We start from the raw sequence: 20,705 nt of genomic DNA, 5'->3' as shown, positions 1-20,705 counted from the left end.
ATCTGTATTGCCTCTGGGTGAGGGAGAAGGGGAGGGGGGAAAGAACATTCCTCCCTGTTTTAAGATTCAAGGGGCTTGAATCACAGTAATCTTCCAGGGTAACCCAGGGAGGGAAGCCTAGGAAAGGCACTGGTGAGGGAAAGGGTTTACTTTCCTTGTGTTAAGATCCAGGGGGTCTGGGTCTTGGGGGTCCCCAGGGAAGGTTTTGGGGGGACCAGAGTGTATCAGGCACTGAAATTCCTGATTGGTGGCAGTGCTACAGGTTCTAAGCTGGTAATTGAGCTTAGAGGAATTCATGCTGGTACCCCAACTTTTGGACTCTAAGGTTCAGACTGGGGAAAGATACTATGACAACCCCATTACAGCTTTCTTTCTCCAAAACTCTAGTTAGACACTGAAGTTATATGTGTTCTCTCTCTCTCTCTCTCTCTCTCTCTCTCTCTCTCTCTCTCTCTCTCTCTCACACACACACACACACACACACACACACACACACCAAAAACAACAACAATTTGACTATTCTTCTATTGTCAATTGACTCATCTTTCACTCTTTTGGTTCTTATGATGTCATCATTTCACTAGTTCTCCAGTCATCACTGATGTTCCAAGACAGATTAGACCTGAATTTCTAATGTTAAAACACAAACAAAAACAACAACCAGGAAAAGATTTTTTTTTCTTTAAAGAGACTCTTTCAGGCCTTCTTTATAAATCATAAAGAAGCAAAAGAAAAGTAAAGAGCATAAATCCAATAATTCCCCACTCCACGCTGCCCCTGACCTTTGCAGATCACGTTTACACGTTTCCAGTTCTACTAGCTGGTCAAAGGAAGCAGCTTATTAGCTGCATTTTTATCATTCAAGCCGCCAGTGTGAGATTCTGAATACATACTATTTTAGTACACTTTTAACTTGACTCTGGGAGCTTTCCTACCATGCATTAAAATTGAAATTCCATTTGACTCCCAACTATGATTGTCCAGCTGAAACTCCAATAACAGTACAATTTTTAAAAAGCTGTTCTATAGGTGATCTGCAAAGGATTTTATAAAAACCTGCACATTACCCTTTTTTTTGCTCATTTATGATGTACATAAAGGCCTGAAAAGTTTTTATCAAATGAGAGAAAACTTTGTGTGTGCATCTATTTGTCTTTTAATCTTAGAAATGTCAGAAATATTAACTCTGTCCTTACCTAGTTTTGCTGGAGAATTGCTTGTCAGACTCCAAGTATGTGAATTTAGCTCTTAGGGTATGTCTACACGTAATGCTACAGTGGCACAGCTGTACTGCTGCAGCTACATCACTGTAGCATGTCAGTGTAGACAATACCTATGCCACTGGAAGGACTTCTCCCATCTGTGTAGGTAATCCACCTCCCCAAGAGGCATTAGCCAGATCAGTGTTTTTCAAACTGGGTTGTGACCCACTACTGTGTCGTGGCATGTAAGGCGCTGGGTCGCCTTGCTCTGGTCGGCGCCACTGACTGAGACGTTAAAAGTCACGCCGGCTGTGCTGCCCAGCTAAGGCAGACTACTGCCTACCTTTTCCAACATGGCGCTCTGCCCCGGAAGCTGCCAAAAGTGGGCCTGGCTTCTAAGCGAGGGGGCCATAGAACTCCGCACATTTTCCCCCCGCCGAGCACTGGCTGCGCACTCCCATTGGCCGGGAACTTGGGGTGGTGGTGTTTGCACGCCGTTGCCTAGGAGCCGGACCTGCTTCTGGCCACTTCTGGGCACAGTGCGTTCCATGGTGCCAGGACAGGCAGGAAGCCTGCCTTAGCACTCCACTGCACCGCTGACTGGGAGCTGCCAGAGCTATGTTCGAGCCTCAACCCCACACCCCAATCCCCTGCCCCCATCTGAGCCTCCCTCCAAACCTGGAATGCCTTCCTGCACTCCAAACCCCTCATCCCCAGCCCCACCCCAGAGCCTTCACCCCCAGCCCAAAGCCCTGACCCTCCTCCTGCACTCCAACTTCCTGCCCCAGCCTGAGCCCCACCCTGGAGCCACTCCTGCACCCCTAACCCATCATTCCTGGTCCCACTCCAGAGCCTGCACCCCCAGCCCAGAGCCCTGACCCCCTCCTGCACTCCAACCTGCTGTCCCAGCTCAGAGCCCCGTCCCACACCCTGAACCCCTCATCCCTGGCTCCACCCCCACAGCCCTCATCCCTGCACCTCAACCCTCTGCCCCAGTCCTGACTTCTTCCACACCCCAAACCCCTCATCCCCAGCTCCATTGGGTTGCGGGTATCAACAATTTTCTTCAACTGGGTCCCTGGAAAAGAGCTTTGAAAACCACTGAGCTAGCTCAATGGAAGAGCTAACTGCACACTCCAGTGCAGGGGCAATGCGTACAGGGGCATGCAGGGTCACACCCCTGACCGACAAAAGTTTTGCTGACAAAGTGCTAGTGTACACATACTTGAGTTTTCAGTCTCTTCATTCTTGTCATATAATTTTATAAGTTCTCCAGTCACCATGGTCCTTCCTGCAATAGTTTTTTTTGCCTAGAATTAATTGATTGCTAATTAATTCAAGATAGCTGATGCCTTTGTAAAGGCTACTGTGGACACGCCCAGGTAGCAAACCTTTCTTCTTTACCTTGGCTGAGCCCTTTGGCTGTGTCTTCACAAGGAAGAAAGGTATATTTTAACCAATGTTAAACAAACCCATGTTAACTAACCTGTGTTAAAATCCTAGTGAAGGCAGTCACTTCTTGTTTTAACTTCTATTAGCGTGTTGAGCTTGGCAACCACAAGTATAGCAGAAAATAGGTTTGTAACGTGGAACAAACAATTGGTGAGTGTACTGGTTAGCATTTACAAATGTGTTATCTACAATGTAAAAAGGGAAAGAGGACAACTTTTTTTTTTTTTTAATTTTAGGTCGTACACTATTGAGGGCTTACTTTTTGTCCATTATAAAAATTATACAAGTGTAATTTTTTTTTAAATTTACTGTTTAGGGTTATTTCTTTATAACTGAGGATGCCTTAGTTGTATGCATGGTGGCCAGACGTCCTGGTTTTATAGGCACAGTCTCGATTTTGGAGTCTTTTTCTTATATATTACTCCCCCATCTCCCACCCCGTCCCGATTTTTCACACTTGCTGTCTGGTGGTCACCCTAGTTGTATATGCAATTACAGTACTGCAATTGCTTTCCTATATCATAGCAAGCACAATTAATCAGTTACCATATCTAAGCACAGCAACTGCATTGGCAGTTCAGGCTCACAGAGTTATGAAAAAGTCTGCTCCCTAACATTCTCTTTTGCAATGTAAAGTTTAGCTCAAGTACAAACCATAAAAGTTGATATGATAAATCAAAGAACAAATTTTGCTCTTAGTTATACTGGTACATCTTAACTGGAGTTCTCTGAGCACAAATGGAACCAAAATATGACTGCTAGTTCTTAAAATGGTTGGACTATATTGAGCACCTATTGTGCATGTACTGAGATTATAAGTAGCCAAAAATAACAGACACTTAAAAGCATTAATTGTTCAATTTATATAGTCTGAAATGTAGATGTGTCTGAACAACCACAATGTCAGCCTTAACATTAAGCTGCAGCCATTTTGTTCAGTGCGGAATTCTGAATCCTATATGGTGGAGAACACTCTTTGCTAGGTCTAAAATCTTAATTCCATTTTTGTAAATAAAACTTAATTAAGAAATGGCACTTATGAGAATCCTGCTGGTGGCAACCCCGTTGGTCATAAATTTGAACTTCTGATAGGCAATTTTTTCTTCTTTTAATCTTTTCCTGTCTCCAGAGCTGTTCACAGGCCACTCAGCAATTTATTAGCAACAAAAATCAATACTTTATTAGGTGATTATTGTAAGTTAAAAGTTAACAGTATGAATTCAGTAGCTATCACACTTACACAGCTTTCAACTCATACTAGGCAAACATTACCCTATTTCTTAAGTGTTCTTATCGTAATGTTTAAACAGGATGGAAACAGCTTTACAATCTGTGACATTGGACTCCCACACTGTTGTCTTCCCAAATGATATCCCCTTTCACCAGCATGCAGGCCACGCTAGGCTCAGCAAAAACACCAATTGTAATTAAAAATTGTCTTTTCAAACACATTGCCCAGTGTATAGCCAGTATCTCCTCAGAGAATCTTCCAAAAGAAAATCCAATTCCTACAGTGTACAATAAAATGAGGGTTATTAGAATTATTTTAATTTAAAAAAATCTTATTTAAAAGACCCTGTCAAGTTCTTTTTTCATGTACTGAAATTATTTATTTATTTTGCCTTATCTAACCCATGGGAAGTCTGAAGCAGAATCTGCATGTTGTGAGCGCAGGATTATTACTTAAGTGCAGGATAAAGGGGAAAGGGAAAAGTGGGCTTTGAGGGAGAAAGACCTTTTAGAACCACTGTCTTACATAATTAGCAATAATAGCAAAGGAAATGCAAAATGAAAGGAAATAGCTGTTTACATAGAGGCTGTCTTTATTCAACTTTGCTCTAATATAAAAATCCCTTTTAAAAAGAGAACCTTGTTGTCATGTCACTATTCCTTCAGCCCACTTAATACCCACTATAACACAACAAGATGCTGAGATGGTGGGAAACTAATATCCCTACCCACTATTACTATAACCTGCTTTTGAAGAAACGTGTTTTTAGAGCCACAAAGTAGACTATTTTTCACAAGTGGTATTTTTGTACTGGCCTTCCTGTTGAGGTCTTGCACATCTATATTTGGTTAACACTGTTATGCTAGGATACATAATCACAGAATCATAGAATATCAGGGTTAGAAGGGACCTCAGGAGGTCATCTAGTCCAACCCCCTGCTCAAAGCAGGACCAAGTACATCATTTCCACTTTCTAATTGCTCCACAGGCATACTGATAAGCCACATAATGACTGTACAACAACTGTCTAGACTTATACAATATGTTTCCAATTTACTGTGTGAGTTGATATTTACTGACAAAAGCCCAAATGGAAATTCTTCAACAGCTTCAAGCACATTCAAAAACACAACACATAACTACGCCACAGAAATTGCCATGGAATGAAGGTTGTGAAAGCTGGGTAAGGACAGTTAGAGCTTTTGACACTATAAAGGTGTGGGAAATGGTTTGGAATTATGCAATGAACACATTAGCTGGATGTTTCTGCAAAAGTATTCAGCAGCAAAATAGTTAACTGTCTGACCATATAACATCTTTGGGTTAACATCCTCCTAAGATGAATGGAAGTGGCTCACATTACCCTAAGAACTATTGTATCAGGCTGTCTACAGATTCAGAGAGTATATCTACATAAGGAAACCAGCCTTTTTTTTTTTTTCCCCAGTGCTGCTACAGCTGCATGGGTCTTAATGATGGTGTTAACTCAATCATTGAATTCGCACAGGTATTTTTACTACTGGGTCACAGTATAAGCTGTAGTGGAGACCGGGTGCAGATGTTCTACTATCTTGTCAAGAGGAAAGCTGTGGAATAGATTGGTATAGGCATTTTACTTCCAAATCACCTAATCCTGCCTATGTAAATCATTTTTGTCCAGTCAGTATTAGAGCTTACACAGTGAGTAGCACTGTGCAGACACACTCATGCTGTAATATGGCTACAGAACTTCCCAGTGTAGATGAGGTCAGGGAAGTGGGAAATGTGGTCTAGATGAAATTACTGTAAGGTAGGTACATAACTAGTTGAAAAAACAATTCTCAAAGATCAATTATCAATGGTTTGCCATCTGACTGGGAGGCTATATTTAGTGGGGTCCCACAGAGGTCTGTCTTGGGTCTGATACTATTCAATATTTTAATTAATAAGTTGGATAATGAAATGGAGAATGTGCTTGTAAAATTTGCAGATACCAAGCTGGGAGTGGCTGCAAGCACTTTGGAGGACAGGATTAGAATTCAAAATATTCGTGACACCTTGGAGAATTGCTCTGAAATCAACAAGATGAAATTCAGTAAAGAAAAGTGCCAAGTACTACACTTAAGAAGGAAAAATCAAATTCACAAATAGAAAGTGGGGAATAGGCAGGAGTACTGCAAAAAAGGATTTGTGGGTTATAGTGAATCACAAATTGAATGACAGCCAACAATGTGATGCAGTTGCAAAATCATTCTAGAGTATATTAACACAAGTGTTGTATGAAGTGTCCACTTCTGGGTGACATCCATAAAGAAAGATGTGGACAAATTGGAAGGAGTCCAGAGGAACTCAGCAAAAGTGATAAAAGGTATTGAAAACCTATGAGGAAAGGTTAGAAAAACTAGTCATGTTTAGTCTTGCGAAAAGAAGATATTGGCCTTGGCTGCACTGGCGCTTTACAGCACTGCAACTTTCTTGCTTAGGGGTTGTTTTTTCACACGCCCTGGGCGCAGCAAGTTACAGTGCTGTAAAGCGCCAGTGTAAACAGTGCTGCAAGCTAATCCCCACCGGGAGGTGGAGTACCTGCAGCGCTAGGAGAGCTCTCTCCCAGCGCTGGCGCTGCGACCACACTCACACTTCAAAGCGCTCCCGCGGGAGCACTCCCATGGCAGCGCTGTACACTTGCAAGTGTAGCCATACCCTAAGTGAGGACCTGATAACAGTCTTTAGGTATGTTAAGGGCAGTAATAAAAGGAATGGTGATTTATTGTTTTCCATGTCCACTAAAGCTCTGACAAGAAGTAATGGTCTTAATCTGTAGCAAGAGAGGTTTAGGTGAGATATTAGGAAAAACTTTCTAATTATAAGGATAGTTAAGTACTGGAATAGGCTTCCAAGGGAGTTTGTGGAATTCCTGATATTGGAAGTTTTTAAAAACAGATTACACACTCATCTGTCTGGATTATCTAGGTCTACTAGGTCCTGCCTCAATGTGGGGGACTGAACTAGGTGACGTCTTGAGGTCTTTTACAGCCCTACATTTCGTTGAATCTGTTAAATCAATGTAGCCTTCATTTGCATAGGGTAACATCTGAAAGGTTTCAGAGGGGTAGCCCTGTTAGTCTGGATCTGTAAAAAGCGACAAGGAGTCCTATGGCACCTTAAAGACTAACAGAAGTATTGGAGCATAAGCTCTCATGGGTGAATACCCACTTCATCAGACGCATGTGGGTATTTGAAAGGTTAACTTTGCAACCATTAGGGCAAGAAACATTTTTATGAAAGCTAAAGCCTCGTTTACAGTGGGACTAGCCCACTGAAACAGACGATTCATGCTACTTGAAGTATCCTGTTGTCAGGCAGATAGGTTCTGATACTATTCTGCAGCATGGGATAGACTCCATGGCAAATTCCGTGACTCCACACATAAGGGCCATCAGCACCCTCAACTCTCATAGATTTTAATTGAATCATTAAATAACCACATCTTTAATTATCAGGGATTCTCTAATCACACTTTCTGACTTGGAAGTGAGATATCACAGAGACTTCTGCCATATTAGGACATGATCTAAGAAATAGATTACATCAATTCTATGGGCTAGTTCTATATGGGTATCTACCCAGGAGGCCAAGATGAAATCAAGATGTGATTTGAAGGGGGAAGGGACAGATTGATCCTTTAATCAGAAAGTTTCAGACTAAATCCACCCCTCCCAAAAAAGGGTATTGGAAATTAGTTATGGTAAAGAAGTTAGTTTAAAAATTAAATTCTGATTATTGGAGCATAAATATTTGTTATGGTGCAATACATTAGTGTCAATCTCGTTAATGGCTGAAACTTTGGCTTCAAGATGTCCCATTTCTCTCTCCCAAAAGGAAGAAAAACTCATGTATTGTTTTGAAAACAAATAATTAAACAAGAGATCTCTGCCACACTATGGTGAGATCTGGGAGGTCAGTTACCTCGATACAGCAAGTGTGTGCTGTGTTGGATTCTATTCTTGAGGCTATGGTATTTGCCATTGAGGCCAAGATAGCTCTTTGGCTTTTGCATTGTCCTGCTAAACCTAGGGTTGTGAGTTCAATCCTTGAGGGGGCCATTTAGGGATCTGGGACAAAAAAATAGCTAGGGATTGGTCCTGCTTTAAGCAGGGGGTTAGATGATCTCCTGAAGTCCTTTCTGACACTGATATTCTATGATATTTACTCCTTGATTGTATGTTCTTCCTATATGTAGGACCAAAGGGCCTGATTCAAAGCCCATTTGAGTCTTTCCATTGATGTCAAAGTGTTTTGGATCAGGCCCAATATATATATTCTTTTTATATGAGTTTTTGAGCTCTCCAGGTGTCAAGGACATCAATGGCTCATATATTGATAATGGAATGGATCACTTTTTGTTCACTTTTTTCAATTGCTAATCAATTTGTGTACCTATCGAAACTCCCATACCTGTTCCAAAGAAAGCCCCACAAATCAAATCAATCTATATTATCACCTCAAAAAGTAAGATATTATTTCAACAATAAATCATTTTAATGTAGTATTAATAATAATTTTATAATTAATAGTAAGGACAGGTAAGTTATACAGAGCAATGTGGATCAGTTAATAAACTGCGCTTCTTTGAACTCCACACCTTTTAATACAGCCAAAAGCAAGGTCAGACATCTAGGGACAAAGAATGTAGCTCATAATGATGGACTGTCCATATTATGCTTTAGGGGACAGCATCCTGGAGAGCAGGAACTTCAAAATAGACTTAAGGGTCATGGTGGATAAGCAGCTGAACATGAGCTTCTAGTGCAGTGCGATGGCTAAGGAAGTTAACGTGAGCCTTATGATTGGTTGGTGCACAAGAGTTTGCACTGGTAGAATTCACCTTGTTTTGGTGGAGGCATGTTTGTGGCTACATTTACCTCTGTCTCACACTGAAATCACCGTCAATTTATCTGGTATAAATATTCCTCATTTGGGAATAACACAAGTCCCTCTCGGTAAAGTTATATTGATGCTGGGGTTAACAGTACAAGAAGGCCTCTGACTGCATTCCCATACTGCATCATTCCCTTCAGTAGAGACTTGTTTGGTAATCTGTTTGACCTCTATTGTTCAGGGGTCAGAGTGACCAGAAGTCCCCTTGGTTTTTAAAGGCTTACAAAGCATTAAAACTACTAAGCCCTCAAGAGAATATTGCTTTGTGCAAACAGGTTTCAGGATGGTGCCGAAAGGAAGTCATTGATTTTCTTGGCCCACAAGGTGAGAAGTAGGTAAACAAAACTGATATTTTTAATATGGGGGCTGCAACAACAAAAAATATAAAAATAAAAGATGCATTTCAGGTCAAACAAAACATTTTCTTCAACTCAGAACAATTTCTCCTCTGTTTTTTGTTTCATTTCATGCTTAGGGGGTTTTTTTAAAAATCCTTTGTGGGGTTTTTTAAAAGAACAAAACAAATCTAGCTACATTTTAGAACAAAACATTTCCCCAAGATGAAAAGTCTCAAAATATTTTGTTTCAAATTCTCAAAACAAACTGCTTTGACTTTTTTGAAAGAAGTTGTTGGGTTTGTTTGGTTTTTTTTTTTTTGGTTGAAACTATTCACTGAATTTGAGTTGAATTCACAAATCATTTCAGTCAACCCCAAACCACATTTTTGGGTGAATAAACTATTCATCTGAAAAATTTGTGCCCAATGTTAATGAAGAGGGAGTACAGCCAGGCACTGGAAAGCCAAGGCGTGATCCAGATCCAACTGAGCACAGACCCAACCTGAAACCCTGGCACAGATACCATAACCTGCATATCCCACACAGTGGGAAACTCAAGTAAGTATATGAATAATCATGATAATTACTGGCCAGTTCCTACACAGACTTTGAGGTCAAATTACTATCTTCTAGCTTTTAACTATCAGCAAAACCTCTCTAGCCATCACCATGCATGTTGGAGCTGTGGATGTTCTCTTCATCCTACCCACTGGCACTGGTACAAGCTCCATCTGCCATTTCACCTTCCTACTCTGGTAAGAATGTTCCAGTTCTCCACCATCTCTAAAAACACCATTCCCCTGATTTGGGTTGGGATCTGCCCCAAATCCCATTTTTCAAACTTTGCAATTGGCTTTCGAAACTGCACCTCCTCCCCAATATTTTGCCTAAAATAGTGGACAAGTGGAGTGGCAAAAATCAGCAGTTTCCAAACAAAGGCATTTTCTTCTATTGAAGAAAGCATATTTTTAATGTATTTATTGCTAGAGCAAAAGACAGAGATAGGGGATGGCAGTACTTTCATCTCAACAGTACACACGCTGTTATTTTTTTAAAGCATGCAACTAAATCCATTAATGACACACTGCAAACACAGAATGAGGTGCATCAGGGTATGTCTACACTACCCGCTGAATCGGCAGGCAGCGATCAATCCAGAGGGGATTGATTTATCGCGTCTAGTCTAGACACAATAAATTGACCCCCGAGCCCTCTGCTGTCAACTCCTGTACTCCAGGGCTGTGAGAGGTGCAAGCAGAATTGATGGGGGAGTGGCAGCAGGTGACTCACCACAGTGAAGACACACACAGCTGAAGTTGCATAACTTAGATCAATTCCCCCGCCCCCCCAGTGTAGATCAGGGCTCAGTAGCAGCATTATGCAATATTTGTAGTATAGTGGATACAGCAAAATTGATTCACAGTGAATATCATGTACACTGTATGATGATACATGTAAAGCATGTTCATCGACCCAGTTCCTGAATTAATGTGGTGGCATGCACTTCAATAAACGCATTTAGCAGCCAAGGTAGAATACACCTGAGGTGACGTAAAAAATGGATAACACTTTCCAGCCAATATATGCTACTTGGTTAAAGAGCATGATTTTCTGTGGTGCAACAACCTCATGCACAAATACATGCACATACATTACTCAGACCCACTGTCTCTCATTCAGAAATCAGTGGGAAGATAAAATACACAGCAGGCACTAGGCAGGACCACATGAACCTCAAAATACTGAATTGTTCATCATACTATGTGACAGAGCAAGACAAATATAATAAAAGCATCTTGCTTAGAGATGGGACTCAAGGAGACTAGATGTACTCAGTGCCATGGTTTACAGCTTGAGAAGCTTGTTAATTTTCACATGAACTGTTCTTGAATCTAAAGGCTCTATTTCAGAGAACATTTTGAACAAGTAATACCTTATTTTCGCCCATCCATTATGGGGGAGAGGTGATTTGTCTGGGTGAACCACAGTAGACCACATTCCCATGAAGTGCTGGTGGGGGTGGGGTCATCATGGAAAAGAGATTGGCTGCATATTTCCCCAGATGGCCACTAAACCTGTTAAACAGCTCCCTCCTCAGCAACTTCAGGATCCTCCTCCAGGATATATCCTCCAGGATCCCAACATCTACAGGAAGTTAAATTTATTTACTAAATATTCCCTTTACTTGCAATACAACATCCTATTCACCCCTCCAGTATTTCCAGGAGAAGTTCTGCAATATGCTGAACTTGCAAAGCAAGGAGAATAATATTTACCCTCCTGAGCGTTTGAATTCAGTATTTGCTTAAGAGACCTTTGTTGAAGTATATATATGCTTTTCTAAGTGGAAAAATACCCTACCAGTATAGTCAGCCAGGAAAACAAAGGGTGAGGCAGGATGACCCAGAATCACTATTAACAGCATTAAAATCAATTGGAACAGCAGGGGGGTAGGAAGAGAGGCAGAATTGCTGCTTTCAGTTTGTCAAATACTCCCTGAACATTCTGGCATCATGCACTTTTCTGGACCAGCCAATGTTAATATCAGTGAGGCATCCCCAGTGATCCACCACAGCCTGCAGAAGCATTAAGTGCCCCTCCCAATTTATATATTTAGAAGCTAGGTGAGGGGGATACAACATGGGCATATGAATCCTGTCTAAAGCTCTGCTCCACTACAATTAGAGAAGCCCAGATGCTCTACTCGTAGACTCATAGGTCAGAAGGGACCAATATGATCATCTAGTCTGACCTCCTGCACAAGGCAGGCCACAGAACCCCACCCATCCAATTTTATAACAACCCCTATCCCAGGACCGAGTTATTGAAATCCTCAAAATTGGTTTGAAGACCTCAAGCTGCAGAGAAACCACCAGCAAGCGACCCGTGCCCCACGCTGCAGGGGAAGGCGAAAAACCTCCAGGGCCCCTGCCAATCCGCCCTGGAGGAAAATTCCTTCCCGACCCCAAATATGGCGATCAGCTAAACCCTGAGCATGTGGGCAAGACTCACCAGCCAGCACCCAAGAAGGAATTCTCTGCAGTAACTCAGTTCCCATCCCATCCAACATCTCCCCGCAGACCATTGAGCAGACCTATCTGGTGGTAATCCAAGATCAATTGCCCAAATTAATGATCCTATCATAACATCCCCTCCATATACTTATCAAGCTTTGTCTTAAAGCCAGGAAAGTCTTTTGCCCCTACTACTTCCCTCAGAAGGCTGTTCCAGAACTTCACTCCCCTAATGGTTAGAAACCTTCGTCTAATTTCAAGTCTAAACTTCCTAATATCCAGTTTATACCCATTCGTCCTCGTGCCTCCATTAGTACTAAACTTAAATAATTCCTCTCCCTCCCTAACGTTAACCCCCCTGATATATTTATATAGAGCAAGCATATCCCCCCGCAGCCTTCTTTTGGCCAGGCTAAACAAGCCAAGCTCTTTGAGTCTCCTTTCATAAGGCAGTTTTTTCCATTCCTCGGATCATCCTTGTAGCCCGTCTCTGAACCTGTTCCAGTTTGAATTCATCCTTCTTGAACATGGGACACCAGAACTGCACACAGTATTCCAGATGGGGTCTCACCAATGCCTTATATAACGGTACTAACACCTCCTTATCCTTGCAGGAAATACCCCGCCTGATGCATCCCAAAATCGCATTTGCTTTTTTAACAGCCGTATCACATTGGCGACTCATAGTCATCCTGCTATCAACCAGTACCCCAAGGTCCTTCTCCTCCTCCATCGCTTCCAACTGATGCGCCCCCAACGTATATCCAAAATTCTTATTATTAATTCCTAAATGCATGACCTTGCACTTTTCACTATTGTATTTCATCCTATTTCTATTACTCCAGTTTACAAGGTGGTTCAGATCTTCCTGAATAGTATCCCTGTCCTTCTCCATGTTAGCAATACCCCCCCAGCTTTGTGTCATCCACAAACTTTATTAGCACATTCCCGCTCTTTGTGCCAAGGTCAGTAATAAAAAGGTTAAATAAGATCGGTCCCAAAACGGATCCTTGAGGGACTCCACTAGTGACCTCCTTCCAGCCTGACAGTTCACCTTTCAATACGACCCTCTGGAGTCTCCCCTTTAACCAGTTCCTTATCCACCTTACAACTTTCATATTCATTCCCATCTTTTCCAATTTAACTAACAGTTCTCTGTGCGGAACCGTGTCGAACGCCTTACTGAAATCTAGGTAAATTATATCTACCGCATTTCCTTTATCTAAGTAATCCGTCACCTTCTCAAAAAAGGAGATCAGATTGGTTTGACACGATCTACCTTTAGTAAATCCGTGTTGCAATTCATCCCAATTACCATTGACCTCTATGTCCTTAACTACTTTCTCCCTTAAAATTTTTTCCAAGACCTTACATACTATAGACGTCAAGCTAACAGGCCTATAATTACCCGGATCACTTTTATTCCCTTTCTTAAAAATAGGAACTACATTAGCAATCCTCCAGTCATACGGCACAACCTCCGAGTTTATCGATTGCTTAAAAATTCTCGCTAACGGGCTCGCAATTTCACGCGCCAGTTCCTTTAATATCCTCGGATGGAGATTGTCCGGGCCCTCCGACTTCGTCCCATCGAGCTGTTCAAGTACAGCCTCTACCTCAGTTGCAGTAATATCCACTTCCATATCCACATTCCCGTTTATCATCCCTCCATCATCGCAAGGTTCCTCACTAGTCTTATTAAAAACTGAGGCAAAGTACTTGTTTAGATGTTGGGCCATGCCTAGGTTATCCTTAACCTCCATTCCATACTCCATCTGTTATTTCCAACACACTGACCATGCTGAACAGCTGCATTGCTGTGCAGACCTCAGTGATGACTGCCCACCTGTAGTTTTCCATACCAAATTGGGTCCCTACTGATCAGTAGCAATATGAGGTTACAAGCTTTCACACCGTGATTGCCTCTTGCTTCTCCATGCTAAGAGCAGCTCTTATCCTGATGTTCTGACACTGCAGGGCATGAGTTCATCACACAACTCCAGGAATGTGTCCTGCCGCATGAAGTTCTGGAGCCACTGCTGGCCATCCCAGATCTACAAAATGATCAAGTCCCATCAAATAATGCTCATTGGACTAGCTCAAAAAGTCACTGCACCAAGTGTAACTGGTGAACAGAACAAAGAGCAGTTGCATCCACTTCCTTTATGTGCAACTTCTTCTCTGTTGAGTCAGTCTACCTCCAGTGACCATCCCTGTGCAACAGGATCATATTTTCTGGCTTAACAAAGGACAAACACACTACATTACTCCATCCTCAGCCACGTAAGTGGTGAGCAGTTCAGAACTGGCACAGGTGAGTGGCAAATTATGGAATATATCAGAGATAAAGCTGGGTGCTTGACTTCAGCTCCCACAATTCTCTGCGACCCCAGTGGTATCCCATAGTACACAGCAGAAAATGCTCACTCAGGTGGCAGGCAGTGTGAAGGACATTAGATATCTACTCAAAGTGTACCATACTTTTAGTGACCCAGCATCTTGCTGCATGGATACAAATGTTGTGACAGGCACCATTGCAAGGGCACAATGTAGTTTTTTCAATTGTCATCATCATCATGTTCTCATTACGCCCCTGGTATTTAGTGCAGCAATGAAGCTCCTCCACTTCTGTCTGTTTCTTTTCAATTGTACTATACCAATAATTCTATACCGGTACAGGTTCTGTGTTTAAACAAGCCCTTAGAAGTATAAGAAGGAGAGTATCAAGTAGGATTAGGGAGGTGGTATTACTACTATATACAGCATTAAAAAATGGAATGGGTTCAAAAAAAAGTTACAAGAATGACTTGAGGTCTGGAAAACCTGCCTTTCAGCAAGAGACTTCAAAAGTTTAAGTATCTAGAAAGAAGATTTGTGATAGTAGAGGGCTCTTTTATCTAGCAGACAAAGGCATAAGGAGATCCAATGACTGGAAGATCAAGATAGACAAGTGCAGACTAGAAATCAAGGATAAAGCTTTAACAGTGAGGGTAATTAAGTTAGAACAATTTACCAAAGTCTGTAGCAAATTTTCTATCATTTGAAGTCTTTTAATCAAGACTAGAGACTTTTCTACAAGTTATGCCCTAGATCAACCAGAAATTAGTGACCTGATGGGGAAGTAAAAGGTGAAATTCTGTCACCTGGGTTATGCATGAGGGAAGACTAGATGTTCATAATGGTTCCTCCTGGCCTGAAAATCTATGAATTTAAAGACAAGAAATAACCTTATAGGAATCTGACTCTACCAGCATTTGCTCTCGCTTTCCTGTTCTAAGCATTAATATATTAAGCTGAATTTAAGGAAAAGATCTTGAAAAGATTGATTTCCCCCCCTCAAACATGGACTGCTTTCAGTTTGGCTGGGAAATTGGAGAAAGGACAAGGCCCACTGAATCTTGAAGTGGAATGAAATCACAGTGATCATAGATAGTAGCTGCACTCATGTTTGGGAAGATTATTATATTATTGTTTATTTGTATTACAGTAACAGCTAGATTATTTTTCCTTAGGCTTATGTTGCTAAAGATGCTTTGCTGTATAGCCTGGCCTTTTAAAATTTCTTCATAGAAAACTGCAATTTGGAACTTGTTCTCTTATTTCATCAAAGATTCAGTGTGGTATGCTAAACCTCACATACATTTATTTATGGGTACCAGAAGAGCTGGTTAAAGTTAGCAATTGGAAGTTGGGGGGAATGGGACAAAGCCTATCTAGAATGTGTCCATCTGCTGTGTCTAGTGCCTTTTTTAGAAGATTCTCCCAGAAAAAAAAATCCATCTCAAGTGAAACATCAATTTAGTGCTAACATTAAAAGGGTTAAGTGCCCTCATCTGTTAACAGAAGTGCTGTCGCTATTTCCTCATCCTCAGGATGCTTGACAATGTGGTTTCCTTCACGGTAATGTCTGTGATACCACAGCATTTTCAGTGACCTAGTTAGTGACTTTAGAAGTGAATGCTAGCTCATAAATTCCAATGTGTGTATTTGTGAAGCAGCTTGATCCACCTCATGTCCCCTGAAGTCCTGTGTGGCAGGTGCCCTGAAATGCAGATATCATATAAGAAATTCTTCCTAGTTAAATTTAGTGACTAAATAGTTAATGACATTAGTATGATGGTGCTATCCCACTGGGGGCCCTAAGCAGGAATATTTGAGGAGGGGGCACACCCACATACTTAAAAAGCAAATAGGGGGGAATCCTTGAGCTGCTTGGGGCCCTAAGCAATTGCTTAGTCTGCTTATGCCTAGTGCCAGCTCTGGAATATTGTTTAAACAAATGGTAATTTTTTAGATCAGGCCCACTCTCCATCCCAGAAACACAGACTTAGCACAGTTAACACCTGACACTTCCATTTCAGACCAATTGCACAAAGGTGTAAGTAGAATCTGAAAATTACAGCACAACTTGTTTAACAGAGCTTGTTCTCAGTCGGAAAGAAAAAGGTCTGGGGTGATATTAACTCATCCTTCCCTTTCTAATTATCCAATGGCTACAATGTTAGCTATTGGTTAAAGAAAGTGCAGGGTAAAAAGTGAGCATTGCTTCATGAATGCACATTCATTGAATTCATCACAAAGGGCTTGTCTACATAGGGTGGTAAAGAGGAGGGGGCTTAGTCCATAATAACTCAAGTTAGTGCAGATTGGATATACCTGGCTCCAGCCAAGTCACCACCATTCTCCACTTCAGGATGTTATCAGAGTCTCCTTCCTCAAAGTCTCAGGCAGTCTCCACCTTCACTGGGCTGATTGCCCCACTCCCACAGTGGCTGGTAGGGGAACTGGGTGCATCCTCTATGTGAGTTCCAATCCAGGAACCCTCAAACCAGCAGTTCATCAGGTCTATCCCTCTCAGATCTTACTGCTCCTTCCCTGGACTGCTTCTTACTCTGCCTTTTCTCATGGTCCTATTCTTCCCCTTGAATCAGGAAGTTTGACTGCAAGCTCAGCTCACCTCACTGCAGTCCCAATTTCATCCTCAACTCCTAGGCGTTATAGAATCCCCACACTAACCCTACAATCCTGACCACCTGAGCTTCATTCTCATTTAGTCTCATTGCCCCTTATCTCCCTAGCAGGTCCTAAGGCTAATTGGTGTCTCTTGCCACCTTAACTCCATCCATGCTGCCGAGGGGTGAACACCCACTTCTCCTCCACACGTATCAGATTCAAATAATGATACTATTTAGTGGTGTGAAATTCAAAAGTGCATTGAGACAGTTGCAGGGGGCTGGTGGGGGGAGTGTGGTTACTATTCATAGTTTACATGTGGTATACGTAGGGATGGGCAGTACATGCCTGAAAGGATAGTAAGGCTACTGCTTCCTACTGAGGTATATATGCCCTCAAACAGGGATTCATGCAGGAAAAGATGTTTAGGTTAGGGACAGCAAAACTATACAGCTCTTAATGGCTTTTTACAGGCTCATATATTTCATAGAAAAAGACTGGAAGCAGGGAAGGTTTCAAAACAGTCAGTGCAGACCCCGATCTGTTTTTCTCTGCACTTTCAGCATATCTGCAGGGGAGATAAAGCAGCATGTAAGACTGAGTATTTGCGCATTCTGCGGGACAACTGCACAGCTCCAGCATAACTCATAACTCCCTTCCACTCCAGCAGCACTTGAGAGGGTGAAGAGTGGGACCATCTTGGTGAATAACTTCACAGCATGTCTCGCTGGTCTGCCCTTTGCCTTTTGGAACAAGGCCATTCTCTGCCTCCTATCAAACCAGGAGCACAAATCTAACCCTCACCCACGACCCCACCCCCCAAGGCACAACATAAAGTGCAGACCCAAAGCAGGACTATAAATCACAACTTCTCAATCTAGTTGCCAGGCACACACACCACTTATGATCTCTGAAGTCTCCCCAAAACTGGGATGAACGTCAGGGGACTGAATTCAGAAACACAGAATATAAAATTGCTACAATTGCTTCTGTGGAAATAGTGTAATATGAACAATAACTGCTTGTTTTTTCTCTTCTCCCCCAGCCATGGCACCTGCAGCAGGGAGCCCCTCAAAGACAGGATCTTTTATCAGTAGCTGAGTGGCTAGTCAAGCTGAGGGGGAAGAAACGGAGGGCTAATGATGAAATGTTTGGAGCTCTCCTTACAGATTACAACCCCCCCCCCAAAAAAAACAAAAAACAAAAACCAAACACCTCAGAAAACAAAACAACAACAAAAAAGAACTCATGGGCAGCTGGAGGCTGTTTTAGATGTCAGAGAGAAAAAGAGAGGCAGCTATCCAGACACAGCATTGAAGTGGTCCAGGACAGCATTGCATAACATGGAGGGGAAAGACAGGGACATGCAAAAGCAATTCCTGGAGGCAATGCATGGGCAGAATGCTCTGCTGGAGTGCATGCTGCTATTAGGCCCTCCGACAATGAAGTGCTCTTAACCAGGACCCAAGCATGTTCTGTAGCCCCTGGATAATACAGGGTACTGGGAACACCAGCAGATGTTCCCCACTGTAGCCCTACAGCCACGCTCTCAAAGGCCATTCCCCTCCCCAGCATGGATAGATCATTGTCTTGTGGCCATATTCACATAATTCGTTGAAGAGACTGATCAGTCTGGCCTGGATTCTGTGACTGTAGAGTAAAGCAAATGTACACCTGGAGTAAATGGCTAGAGTTACACTTAGAAATGGAGTGATTCAAAACTAGTATTCTGCAATCCATTCGATGAAAAAGTAGCTTCTCTGATTATGTTTGTCCATAACCTGGAATGAGAATGTAAATGCAGGTATTTTTGCACAGTTATGAAAAGATAGACTATCGGTCAAGTAACAGGGGGAGGAGATAGACACATCAACAAAGCAAAATGAAGATGAATTCAAATTCTGTCATTTGCTAGTAATGCTGAAGGCTAACGCTAGACATTTACTGGAAGAGTCTGAAATGATAATCCTGACTATCAACAAATGCAATATTTGTGTTCAGCTAAAGGAATAAACCTTTATCTGTGTCTGCTTTCTCTGGGTGTGCCAGCTATGATACTGCAGCCGTGCTGCTGTAGCACTGTAGTGGAGACACTTCCTACATTGATAGAAGAAGTTTTTCCATTGATGTAGTTAATCCATCTCTTTGAGAAGAATTCTTCCATCAACCTACTTGCATGTACAGTGGGGGTTAGGTTGATCTAAGTGTGTCACACTCAGTGTGAACTTTTTCACAGCCTTGAATGATGTGGCTAAGTCAATCTAATTTTTAGGGGTACACCAGGCCTTTTGACTCCACCACGGCATACTCAGCAGAAGCATCAATGTTAGTGAAACTTAAATCTGGTGATTTAAACCAAAGCTTGAATTTGTCTGAAACTAAAAAAATTGGTTCTCATTAAACAGCAGTAGCCCAGCTTCCAATCCGGACAGAGCCTTGGGCTACACTACGAGTTTAGGCTGAATTTAGCCGTGTTAGATCAATTTTACACTGCACCCATCCACACGATGAAGCCATTTCTGTCGACTTAAAGGGCTCTTAAAATCGATTTTGGTACTCCTACCCGATGAGGGAATTAGTGCTGAAATCGACCTTGCTGGGTCAAATTTGGGGCAGTGTGGACGTAATTCGACGGTATTGGCCTCTGGGAGCTATCCCAGAGAGCTCCATTGTGACCGCTCTGGACAGCACTCTCAACTCCAATGCACCGGCCAGGTAGACAGTGTGGAACTGTAAGTGGTTTCTACAATTGGTATGTGTAATCTGAGAAGAGTTGGCTTGCTCTAAGGGGTAGACTAACTTTTCCTGATCTCTCTTGCAAGGTCTAAATTATTACTGCAAATTGATATATCCCTTGCACAAACTCACCAATGCTTAACCTCATGAGCTCTTCCTCTCTTTTCCTCTCTCATTTTGGAACATGAATATTTTCTTGCCTTTCCGTCTTAGGGTGGAGTTTTCAAAAGCACTCAACAGTGGCTTTGACTCTGCTTCCTCGGATTTCAATGGGAGCAGAGCCAGGCCAATGCTGAGCACTTTTAACTATCACACCCTTATTATCCTTCCCCTCTCTTTCCTATTGGATATTACCTTGTAATAAGTCTTTTTCCTATGAAAACACCATGATAAAGGCTTTCATTAATATACTGCATGCGACATCAAGCTCTCTTTTTACAGCTTTAGTCAAACCACAGAATTTTTAAGCAGAACTCCCCATGAACTACAATGATATAATGGTTTTATGCTAGCTTTCCTCACACTATGCGAGCATGTTGTGGGTGTGTCCAGAACGCTGCTGCACTTGCTGTTTAGAGCTGGTCAGAAAATGGAAACTAATTTTTGTAAATATCTTTACAAAACTTGAACTTTTTTGGTCAAAAATATTGGAATTTGAATTTTTTTGACTGGCTCTGTTGCTATTCTCAATTGCTGCAATTGCTGCTTGGCACCATGAGCAGCCAAATACTGTTTAGAGCAGCACTGAGGATGGCCCCTGGCCTAGGATAGAACAAAGTGGTTCCAAGTGGTGCTAGACTAGGAGGAAAATGAATAGGAGACTTTGGCCAAAACCTTGAGCAAAGTGCATCCAGACTCAAGA

The sequence above is a fragment of the Gopherus evgoodei genome, chromosome 4 (genome assembly GCF_007399415.2).
Source record: "Gopherus evgoodei ecotype Sinaloan lineage chromosome 4, rGopEvg1_v1.p, whole genome shotgun sequence".
In the NCBI taxonomy this organism is placed as follows: Eukaryota; Metazoa; Chordata; order Testudines; family Testudinidae; genus Gopherus; species Gopherus evgoodei.
The sequence above is the reverse complement of the archived record's forward strand: the minus strand, read 5'-3'. Positions refer to the sequence as shown.